Here is an 11983-nt window from a genome sequence, read left to right on the forward strand (position 1 = left end):
ACGTTCTCCCTGTGACTGCGTGGGTTTCCTCTGGGTGCTCCAGTTTCCTCCCACAAGTCCTGAAAGACGTGCTGTTAGGTGAATTGGAAATTCTGAATTCTCCCTCCGTGTACCCGAACAGGCGCCGGAGTGTGGCGACTAGGGGCTTTTCACAGTAACTTCATTGCAGTGTTAAAGTAAGCCTACTTGTGACAATAAAGATTATAAAGATTATAAGGATTGTAAAAAATTCAAGCGAAAAAAAATATTTCTGTAATATGGATACCAAAGATCAAGGTTATTAGTCCAGATTTTGCAAATCAACAGAACTCAATTATAAGATGATGTATTCAATTACCTTGGTTTTCAAATGTCATATCAATGACACATTTTCTGGCACTGAATTGATCCTTCTGCAGCTTTATGTATTGCAGTGTGTGCAGATGACATGATCAATGATAATAACACTTTTCATATTGATTTTTCTCCATCTCTTTCCTCTTTTCCCTTTAGGACACTATTGGGCTTTTCCTCACTTCTTTCTATTATGTTTTTTTCCAATAAAAAAAACTTAATCTTCCAGAATCATATTAATGGCTTTACATGCACATGAAATCTGTATTAGTTTCAACAATGTGGCTCATTTCAAAATGTGTGCCAAGCAAGGTTTAATAGTTCCAATCGTTCAGTATTGTGCGTGTGCTGCAAATGTCAAGTTCATGATTCATGTGTTTTAGAATATTACTTTTAATTTTGACAATTAAACTTTTCATTGTGGAGAATGAGAGCATGTGGTTAGGAAACTAATGTGCAATCTGGGTTGAATACAACTAAAACAAGTTTGGAGTTTATTGCCCTTGGGGTCGGTTGACATCCAGCGGTGGATGTGATCGGAGGGAATGTATCAGGAAATGCTCTGACCCGAACCCGACTTGTAAAGCACTAAAACGTTAGTGCTAGCCAAAGAAAATTGAAGAAATTACTGGGGGAACAATACAGCTAAGAAAAATGCCAATAAACAAAAATAAAAGAAGGTTGAGCGAAGTGTGTTTCTCAGAAGCTTCCCTGGAACCGGCAGGGGACAAAATGGCAGCAGTGATTTTCCCAGGTGACCACGTGGCCATCAGCCAAGGACATCAGCCGTATTGCGGCGACGGAGCAGAAAAAGTACCAACGGGAGCTGGCTGGAGAAGTGAAAAGGTCAGTGGATGAATCTTTAAACCAAATTTCAAGCCAATTGGAAGGGATGAACAAAAGTATGGAAGCTTGGGTGACAGGGTCCAAATATGGAGGTTGCTATCTCCGACCATAGAAAGCAGATCAAAGCGCTTGAAACAAATTTGTCTTCGGTCCTGGAGTCGAACAAGTTTTTGAAGAAACGGTCCTGGAGAACAGGTCTCGAAGACAAAACATTCGCCTCATGGGTTTGCCGGAGGGGACGGAGAGAAGCACCATAACAGAATACATAGCCAGCATGCTGTTTAAGATGGTGGGCGAGAAGGTTTTCAAATCCCCCTCCGGAGTGAGATCGAGCACATTGCACATTGCAACCAAGACCTCTTGCAGCGGAATCCCCTCCAGCAGTTTTCTTAAAGTTCCATAAATTCAAAGAAAAAGAGCAGATCCTGCAATGGGCCAAGGGGCATTGAGATGGTAAATGGGAGGATCACTGGTTCTGGCTATACCGGGACTTTAGTGCAGAGTTGGTGAGAAAAAGAGAAGCATTTAATCAGGGCCCACCGATCCGCGGGCGGGCCAGTGCAGTGGGGGCACTCTTTTCCTTCCGCCTTCGCCAGAGTCTCCACCATGACGGAGGCGGAAGAGACCCCCTCCATTGCGCATGCGTGGGGATGCCTTGAGCGGCTGCTGTCGCTTCCACGCATGCGCCGCCCGGCAATGTCATTTCCGCGCCAGCTGGCGGGGCACCAAAGGCCTTTCCCGCCAGCTGGTGGGGCGGAAATCAGTCCGGCGCGGGCCTAGCCCTCGGGGCCCATCGATCTGCGGGCAGGCCTGTGCCGTGGGGCACTCTTTCCCTTCCGCCTCCGCCACGGTCTCCACCATGGCGGAGGTGGAAGAGACTCCCTCCACTGCGCATGCGTGGGAAACTGTCGGCAGCCGCTGACTCTCCCGCGCATGCGCCGCCCGGAGATGTCATTTCGGAGGGGCAACAAAGGCCGTTTCCGCCAGCTGGCGGGGCAGAAATTCCTCCGGCGTCGGCCTAGCCCCTCAATGTTGGGGCTCGGCCCCCAAAGATGCGGAGCATTCCGCACCTTTGGGGTGGCGCGATGCCCGTCTGATTGGCGCTGTTTTAGGCGCCAGTCGGCGGACATCGCGCCGTTTCCGGAGAATTTCGCCCCAGATTCACGCAAAATCGCAATTCTCTGTTGCCTCGGCAATGGTGTCAATGCGTTCCACTCCGCACATACAGTGAACGCCCTTGGCATAGCATAAGCAGGCCTAACCTGGTATTCTCCGGGGCGTCCGCGATTCTCCACCTCCACTGGGGTGAATTCCCGATGGCGAGGTTCACTTCTGTTTTTAAAAATTGAGAAACCGGCACTGTGGCTGACAGTTACAGACCATGTGGGATGGTACATCATGGTCAGCGGTCCAAGGACAGGCCCAGTGGTCCTGGTGAATGTGTACGTGCCCAACTGGGATGACAAGGAAATCATAAAAACGTACAAAGTATAAATCCCCCCATAGATAGGCACTGATGGATCGTGGAGGCAGGGGGGCACTTTAAACTGTGTACAGGATCCACGAGCGGGCTGGTCTAAGCCCAGAATGAGGAAAATGTCAGGCATGGCCAGGGAACTGGGAATGTTTATGGAGCAGATGGGGGGCAATGGACCCATGGCCGTTCATGCACCCAGGTGAGAAGGAATTCTTGTTTTTCTCATCAGTACACAGGGTCTATACCTGCATCGACTTCTTTGTAGTGGGGAAATCGGTGCTTCCAGAATTAGTAAGAGCGGAACACTCCCCGATTGTATTAAGACCATAAGACCATAAGACATAGGAGCGGAAGTAAGGCCATTCGGCCTATCGAATCCACTCCACCATTCAATCATGGCTGATTTCAACACCATTTACCCGCTCTCTCTCCATAGCCCTTAATTCCTCGAGAAATCAAGAATTTATCAACTTCTGTCTTAAAAACACTCAACGTTCCGGCCTCCACCGCCCTCTGTGGCAATGAATTCCACAGACCCACCACACTCTGGCTGAAGATATTTCTCCTCATCTCTGTTCTAATGTGACTCCCTTTTATTCTAAGGCTGTGCCCCCGGGTCCTAGTCTCCCCTGCTAATGGAAACAACTTCCCTACGTCCACCCTATCTAAGCCATTCATTATCTTGTAAGTTTCTATTAGATCTCCCCTCAACCTCCTAAACTCCAATTAATATAATCCCAGGATCCTCAGACGTTCACCGTATGTTAGCCCTACCATTCCTGGGATCATCCGTGTGAATCTCCGCTGGACCCGCTCCAGTGCCAGTATGTCCTTCCTGAGGTGTGGGGCCCAAAATTGCTCACAGTATTCTAAATGGGGCCTAACTAATGCTTTATAAAGCTTCAGAAGTACATCCCTGCTTTTATATTCCAAGCCTCTTGAGATAACTGACATCATTGCATTTGCTTTCTTAATTACGGACTGAACCTGCAAGTTTACCTTTAGAGAATCCTGGACTAGGACTCCCAAGTCCCTTTGCACTTCAGCATTTTGAATTTTGTCACCGTTTAGAAAATAGTCCATGCCTCTATTCTTTTTTCCAAAGTGCAAGACCTCGCACTTGCCCACGTTGAATTTCATCAGCCATTTCTTGGACCACTCTCCTAAACTGTCTAAATCTTTCTGCAGCCTCCCCACCTCCTCCCTCCTCCATACTACCTGCCCCTCCACCTATCTTTGTATCATCGGCAAACTTAGCCAGAATGCCCCCAGTCCTGTCATCTAGATCGTTAATATATAAAGAGAACAGCTGTGGCCCCAACACTGAACCCTGCGGGACACCACTCGTCACCGGTTGCCATTCCCAAAAAGAACCTTTTATCCCAACTCTCTGCCTTCTGCCTGACAGCCAATCGTCAATCCATGTTAGTACCTTGCCTCGAATACCATGGGCCCTTATTTTACTCAGCAGTCTCCCGTGAGGCACCTTATCAAAGGCCTTTTGGAAGTCAAGATCGATAACATCCATTGGCTCTCCTTGGTCTAACCTATTTGTTATCTCTTCAAAGAACTCTAACAGGTTTGTCAGGCACGACCTCCCCTTACTAAATCCATGCTGACTTGTCCTAATCCGACCCTGCACTTCCAAGAATTTAGAAATCTCGGGCGTCATTCTCCGACCCCCCAGAGGGTCGGAGAATGGCCGTTGGCCGCCGTGAATCCCGCCACCGCCGGTTGCCGAAGTCTCCGAAGGGAGAAAAGTCGGCAGGGCGTTAATGTCGCCGCTGTCGCGGAGAATGTCACGGGTCTGCGCAAGGCAGCCGATTTTCGGCCTGCCGATATTCTCCCTTCCGGATGGGCCGAAGTCCCGTCGACGTGATGACCGTTCACGTCGACGTAAATTAAACCTCCTTTTCATCGGCGTGACCCTGTGCTCCAGGTTCACGCCGACCAGCGTGGAGGTGAGTGACGGCCTGGGGGGTTGGCTCTGGGCAGGCGATGGCGTGGCCGCAGTCTGAATGCGTGATGAGAGGTGTGTCTCGGCTTGTGTGTGTGTGTGTGTGCAGCGGGGGGGGGGGGGTGGTTAGAATAGTCTGGGCTCCGGGGGAGTGCCGGGAGGGGGTCCGTGCCGGGGTGGAGGTTGGAGGGGCGGTCCGTGCCGGGGAGGGGGATGGGGGGGTCCGTGCCAGGGTGGAGGTTGGGGGGGGGGGGTCCGTGCCGGGGTGGAGGTTGGGGGGGGGTCCGTGCCGGGGTGGAGGTTGGGGGGGGTTCCGTGCTGGGGTGGAGGTTGGGGGGGGGGTCCGTGCCGGGGTGGATGTTGGGGGGTGGGGTCCGTGCCGGGGTGGAGGTTGGGGGTTGGGGGGGGGTCCGTGCTGGGGTGGAGGTTGGGGGGGGTCCGTGCTGGGGTGGAGGTTGGGGGGGGGGCTACGTGCCGGGGTGGAGGTTGGGGGGGGGGTCCGTGCTGGGGTGGAGGTTGGGGGGGGTCCGTGCCGGGGTGGAGGTAGGGGGGGGGTCCGTGCTGGGGTGGAGGTTGGGGGTTCGGGGGGTCCGTGCTGGGGTGGAGGTTGGGGGGGGGTCCGTGCTGGGGTGGAGGTTGGGGGGGGGGTCCGTGCCGGGGTGGAGGTTGGGGGGGGGGTCCATGCCGGGGTGGAGGTTGGGGGTTGGGGGTGGGTCCGTGCTGGGGTGGAGGTTGGGGGGGGTCCGTGCTGGGGTGGAGGTTGGGGGGGGGGGTCCGTGCCGGGGTGGAGTTTGGGGGGGGGTCCGTGCTGGGGTGGAGGTTGAGGGGGGGAGTCCGTGCCGGGGTGGAGGTTGGGGGGGGGTCCGTGCTGGGGTGGAGGTTGGGGGGGGGGTCCGTGCCGGGGTGGAGGTTGGGGGGGGGGGTCCGTGCCGGGGTGGAGGTTGGGGGTTGGGGGGGGGTTCGTGCTGGGGTGGAGGTTGGGGGGGGTCCGTGCTGGGGTGGAGGTTGTGGGGGGGGGTCCGTGCCGGGGTGGAGGTTGGGGGGGTCCATGCTGGGGTGGAGGTTTGGGGTTGGGAGGGGGTCCATGCTGGGGTGGAGGTTGGGGGGGGGTCCGTGCTGGGGTGGAGGTTGGGGGTGGGGGGTCCGTGCCGGGGTGGAGGTTGGGGGGGGGTCCGTGCCGGGGTGGAGGTTGGGGGGGGGTCCGTGCTGGGGTGGAGGTTGGGGGGGGGTCCGTGCTGGGGTGGAGGTTGGGGGGGGGGGGGATGTTGGCCGCCGTGGTGGCAGCCGCTCATGTCTATGTTGCCCTGGATGAGGAGGAGGAGGAGGAGGAGGAGCGTGCCAGAGAGGCGGCACAGGCTGCCGCAGAGGGGCAGGCGGCAGCCGCCCAGGCTGGAGGGACACCTGACCGACAGGACGAGGAGGGGGAGGAGGACGTCGCGGCCCCATGGCAACGGAGGCACCCGAGGGCGCCCCGTGTGTACCGGCCCCGGCAGTCATACCAGGACCTCACGGACCGGGAATGCAGGAGGAGACTCCGGATGAGCCGGGAAACCGTGGCACACATCTGCCACCTGCTGGCACACCTGTCACCGAGTGGCACTGGCGGGGGACACCCTCTCCCCGTGTCCGTCAAGGTTACAGTGGCCCTGAACTTTTATGCAACGGGGTCATTCCAGGCACCGAGTGGGGACCTGTCCGGCATATCGCAGACATCGGTGCACATGTGCATCCGGGCAGTGACAGATGCCCTATATGCCATGGCGCACCGCTACATCCGCTTCCCCGTGGACCGGGCCAGCCAAGATGCCCGGGCCGTGGGCTTCTCTGCCGTGGCCGGGTTCCCCATGGTCCAGGGCGCGATCGATGGGATGCACGTCGCCGTGCGGCCACCTGCAGATAACAGGGCCGTGTACACTAATCGGAAGGGGACCTATTCGATGAACGTACAGGTGGTCTGCGACCACCGCATGATGATCCTGCACGTCTGCGCCCATCACCCAGGCAGTGTACACGACTCATTCATGTTGTCGCGGTCATCCATCCCCGGCATGTACGAGGGACGCCATCCCCGGCTGAGGGGCTGGTTGCTGGGCGACAGGGGCTACCCATTGCGATCGTGGCTGATGACGCCTATACGGAGGCCACGCAATGAGGCGGAGAACCGCTACAATGATGCCCATGTAGCGACAAGGGGAGTGATCGAGAGGTGCTTTGGCGTGCTGAAGATGCGTTTCAGGTGCCTGGACCTCTCTGGGGGCGCCTTCCAGTATCGGTCAGATAGGGTCGGCCGCATCATTGTGGTGTGCTGCGTCCTGCACAACATAGCCCAGCAGAGGGGCGATGTGCCGCAGGCAGAGGAGGGCGGAGTGGAGGAGCAGCAGGAAGAGGCCCAGTCCTCCCCAGATGAGGGGGATGGGGGCAATGGTCAGGGCAGACGGGGTAGACACAGGCGGGTGGCTGTCCACCGTTACCGGCTGGCCCAGCGGGCACGGGACAGACTGATAGACGCCCGCTTCACTGACTAGATGGGCGTGGGAATCGGGTAGTATGGCCACAGACTGCACACCATGGCAACAGCCGACCACCCACACCCCCCACCCATCCACCCACCCAGCACCCTCACCCCCCTCCCCAACCCCACCCACCCCACCCGCATGCACACCACCCCCCCCCCCATTGCCGATCCACCTGCGGCACAACGGGCCGGGCTCACACAGTTGCGGGTGGACGCGTGTCTATCGCAGGCCATGGAGGATGATGACAACCCGCCCTGCGATGAGCTCCTGGCTCTACATCGTTGGACTATGTCTGACCCATGGCCACAGTACCACCATCCACCCGGACCATCCCTGCATGCGGCTGTGACACTGCAGCGCACGGTCCCGTCCTCTGCCCGGGGGATGTTGATGGCAGCCCAGGGGGAAGGGGGCAGACTCACCTGGGGCTGCGGTAAGACCACCCCTCACACACACACTTGCGCTCAACGTACATGACACCCCCGCACACTTTGGACAGAGCACAAAGGCAGCTTCGGTAGGTGTAACATTGACTTTAATTTTTTTTTTATTAAATATTTTATTGAAAATTTTTGGTCAACCAACACAGTACATTGTGCATCCTTTACACAATATTATAACAACACAAATAACAATGACCTATTTTATAAACAAAAAAAAAAAGAATAAATAATAAATAACAAAAATGAAAACTAGCCCTAATTGGCAACTGCCTTGTCACAAGTAACACTCTCCAAAAATATAATTTAACAGTCCAATATATAATTATCTGTAGCAACGACCTATACATACTATACAGTATATATTAACAACCCTGAGAGTCCTTCTGGTTCCTCCTCCCCCCCCCCCCCCCCACCCCTCGCCCCCCCCGCCCCCCCCCCCCCCCCCCCCCCCCGCCCGATCCTGGGCTGCTGCTGCTGCCTTCTTTTTCCCATTCCGTCTATCTTTCTGCGAGGTATTCGACGAACGGTTGCCACCGCCTGGTGAACCCTTGAGCCGACCCCCTTAGGGCGAACTTAATCCGCTCTAGCTTTATAAACCCTGCCATGTCATTTATCCAGGTCTCCACCCCCGGGGGCTTGGCTTCTTTCCACATTAGCAATATCCTGCGCCGGGCTACTAGGGACGCAAAGGCCAAAACATCGGCCTCTCTCGCCTCCTGCACTACCGGCTCTTGTGCAATCCCAAATATAGCCAACCCCCAGCTTGGTTCGACCCGGACTCCTACTACTTTTGAAAGCACCTTTGTCACCCCCATCCAAAACCTCTGTAGTGCCGGGCATGACCAAAACATATGGGTATGATTCACTGGGCTTCTCGAGCACCTCGCACACCTATCCTCCACCCCAAAAAAATTTACTGAGCCGTGTTCCAGTCATATGCGCCCTGTGTAATACCTTAAACTGAATCAGGCTTAGCCTGGCACACGAGGACGACGAGTTTAGCCTGCTTAGGGCATCTGCCCACAGCCTCTCCTCGATCTCCTCCCCCAGCTCTTCTTCCCATTTCCCTTTTAGTTCATCTACCATAGTCTCCCCTTCGTCCCTCATTTCCCTATATATATCTGACACCTTACCATCCCCCACCCATGTCTTTGAGATCACTCTGTCCTGCACCTCTTGTGTCAGGAGCTGCGGGAATTCCCTCACCTGTTGCCTCGCAAAAGCCCTCAGCTGCATATACCTGAATGCATTCCCTTGGGGCAACCCATATTTCTCGGTCAGCGCTCCCAGACTCGCGAACTTCCCATCCACAAACAGATCTTTCAGTTGCGTTATTCCTGCTCTTTGCCACATTCCATATCCCCCATCCATTCCCCCCCGGGGCAAACCTATGGTTGTTTCTTATCGGGGACCCCCCCCAAGGCTCCAGTCTTTCCCCTATGCCGTCTCCACTGTCCCCAAATCTTCAGTGTAGCCACCACCACCGGGCTTGTGGTGTAGTTCCTCGGTGAGAACGGCAATGGGGCTGTCACCATAGCCTGTAGGCTAGTCCCCCTACAGGACGCCCTCTCTAATCTCTTCCACGCCGCTCCCTCTTCCTCTCCCATCCACTTACTCACCATTGAAATATTAGCGGCCCAATAATACTCACTTAGGCTCGGTAGTGCCAGCCCCCCGCTATCCCTGCTACGCTGTAAGAATCCCTTCCTCACTCTCGGGGTCTTCCCGGCCCACACAAAACCCATGATGCTCTTTTCAATCCTTTTAAAAAAAGCCTTCGTGATCACCACCGGGAGGCACTGAAACACAAAGAGGAATCTCGGGAGGACCACCATCTTAACCGCCTGCACCCTCCCTGCCATTGACAGGGATACCATATCCCATCTCTTGAAATCCTCCTCCATCTGTTCCACCAACCGCGTTAAATTTAACCTATGCAATGTGCCCCAATTCTTAGCTATCTGGATCCCCAGGTAACGAAAGTCCCTTGTTACCTTCCTCAACGGTAGGTCCTCTATTTCTCTACTCTGCTCCCCTGGATGCACCACAAACAACTCACTTTTCCCCATGTTCAATTTATACCCTGAAAAATCCCCAAACTCCCCAAGTATCCGCATTATTTCTGGCATCCCTCCGCCGGGTCCGCCACGTAAAGTAGCAAATCGTCCGCATACAAAGATACCCGGTGCTCTTCTCCTCCCCTAAGTACTCCCCTCCACTTCTTGGAACCCCTCAACGCTATCGCCAGGGGCTCAATCGCCAGTGCAAACAATAATGGTGACAGAGGGCATCCCTGCCTTGTCCCTCTATGGAGCCGAAAATATGCAGATCCCGTCCATTCGTGACCACGCTCGCCACTGGGGCCCTATACAACAGCTGCACCCATCGAACATACCCCTCTCCAAAGCCAAATCTCCTCAACACCTCCCACAAATAATCCCACTCCACTCTATCAAATGCTTTCTCGGCATCCATCGCCACTACTATCTCCGTTTCTCCCTCTGGTGGGGCCATCATCATTACCCCTAACAACCGCCGAATATTCGTATTCAGCTGTCTCCCCTTCACAAACCCAGTTTGGTCCTCGTGGACCACCCCCGGGGACACATTCCTCTATTCTCATTGCCATTACCTTGGCCAGGACCTTGGCATCTACATTTAGGAGGGAAATAGGTCTATAGGACCCGCATTGTAGCGGGTCCTTTTCCTTCTTTAAGAGAAGCGATATCGTTGCTTCAGACATAGTCGGGGGCAGTTGTCCCCTTTCCTTTGCCTCATTAAAGGTCCTCGTCAGTACCGGGGCGAGCAAGTCCACATATTTTCTATAGAATTCGACTGGGAATCCATCCGGTCCCGGGGCCCTTTCCCGCCTGCATGCTCCTAATTCCTTTCACCACTTCTTCTACCTTGATCTGTGCTCCCAGTCCCCACTCTTTCCTGCTCTTCCACCTTGGGAAATTCCAGCCGATCCAAGAAGCCCATCATTCTCTCCCTCCCATCCGGGGGTTGAGCTTCATATAATTTTTTATAAAATGTCTTGAACACTCCATTCACTCTCTCCGCTCCCCGCTCCATCTCTCCTTCCTCATCCCTCACTCCCCCCTATTTCCCTCGCTGCTCCCCTTTTCCTCAATTGGTGTGCCAGCAACCTGCTCGCCTTCTCCCCATATTCGTACTGTACACCCTGTGCCTTCCTCCATTGTGCCTCTGCAGTGCCTGTAGTCAGCAAGTCAAATTCTACATGTAGCCTTTGCCTTTCCCTGTACAGTCCCTCCTCCGGTGCTTCCGCATATTGTCTGTCCACCCTCAAAAGTTCTTGCAGCAACCGCTCCCGTTCCTTACTCTCCTGCTTCCCTTTATGTGCCCTTATTGATATCAGCTCCCCTCTAACCACCGCCTTCAACGCCTCCCAGACCACTCCCACCTGGACCTCCCCATTATCATTGAGTTCCAAGTACTTTTCAATGCACCCCCTCACCCTTAGACACACCCCCTCATCTGCCATTAGTCCATGTCCATTCTCCAGGGTGGGCGCCCTCCTGTTTCCTCCCCTATCTCCAAGTCCACCCAGTGTGGAGCGTGATCCGAAATGGCTATAGCCGTATACTCCGTTCCCCTCACCTTCGGGATCAATGCCCTACCCAGCACAAAAAGTCTATTCGCGAGTAGACTTTATGGACATAGGAGAAAAACGAGAACTCCTTACTCCTAGGTCTGCTAAATCTCCACGGGTCTACACCTCCCATCTGCTCCATAAAATCTTTAAGTACCTTGGCTGCTGCCGGCCTCCTTCCAGTCCTGGACTTCGACCTATCCAGCCCTGGTTCCAACACCGTATTAAAATCTCCCCCCATTATCAGCTTTCCCATCTCTAGGTCCGGAATGTGTCCTAGCATCCGCCTCATAAAATTGGCATCATCCCAGTTCGGGGCATATACGTTTACCAAAACCACCGTCTCCCCCTGTAGTTTGCCACTCACCATCACGTATCTGCCCCCGTTATCCGCCACTATAGTCTTTGCCTCGAACATTACCCGCTTCCCACTAATATAGCCACCCCCCTGCTTTTCGCATCTAGCCCCGAATGGAACACCTGCCCCACCCATCCTTTGCGTAGCCTAACCTGGTCTATCAGTTTCAGGTGCGTTTCCTGTAACATAACCACATCTGCCTTAAGTTTCTTAAGGTGTGCGAGTACCGTGCCCTCTTTATCGGCCCGTTCAGCCCTCTCACGTTCCACGTGATCAGCCGAGTTGGGGGGCTTCCTACCCCCCCCCCCTTGTCGATTAGCCATCACCTTTTTCCAGCTCCTCACCCGGTTCCCACGCAGCTGTATCTCCCCCAGGCGGTGCCCCCCCCCATCCTCTCCCATACCAGCTCCCCCCTCTCCCCAGCAGCAGCAACCCAGTAA

This window comes from Scyliorhinus torazame, chromosome 14 (assembly GCF_047496885.1).
Source record: "Scyliorhinus torazame isolate Kashiwa2021f chromosome 14, sScyTor2.1, whole genome shotgun sequence".
In the NCBI taxonomy this organism is placed as follows: domain Eukaryota; kingdom Metazoa; phylum Chordata; class Chondrichthyes; order Carcharhiniformes; family Scyliorhinidae; genus Scyliorhinus; species Scyliorhinus torazame.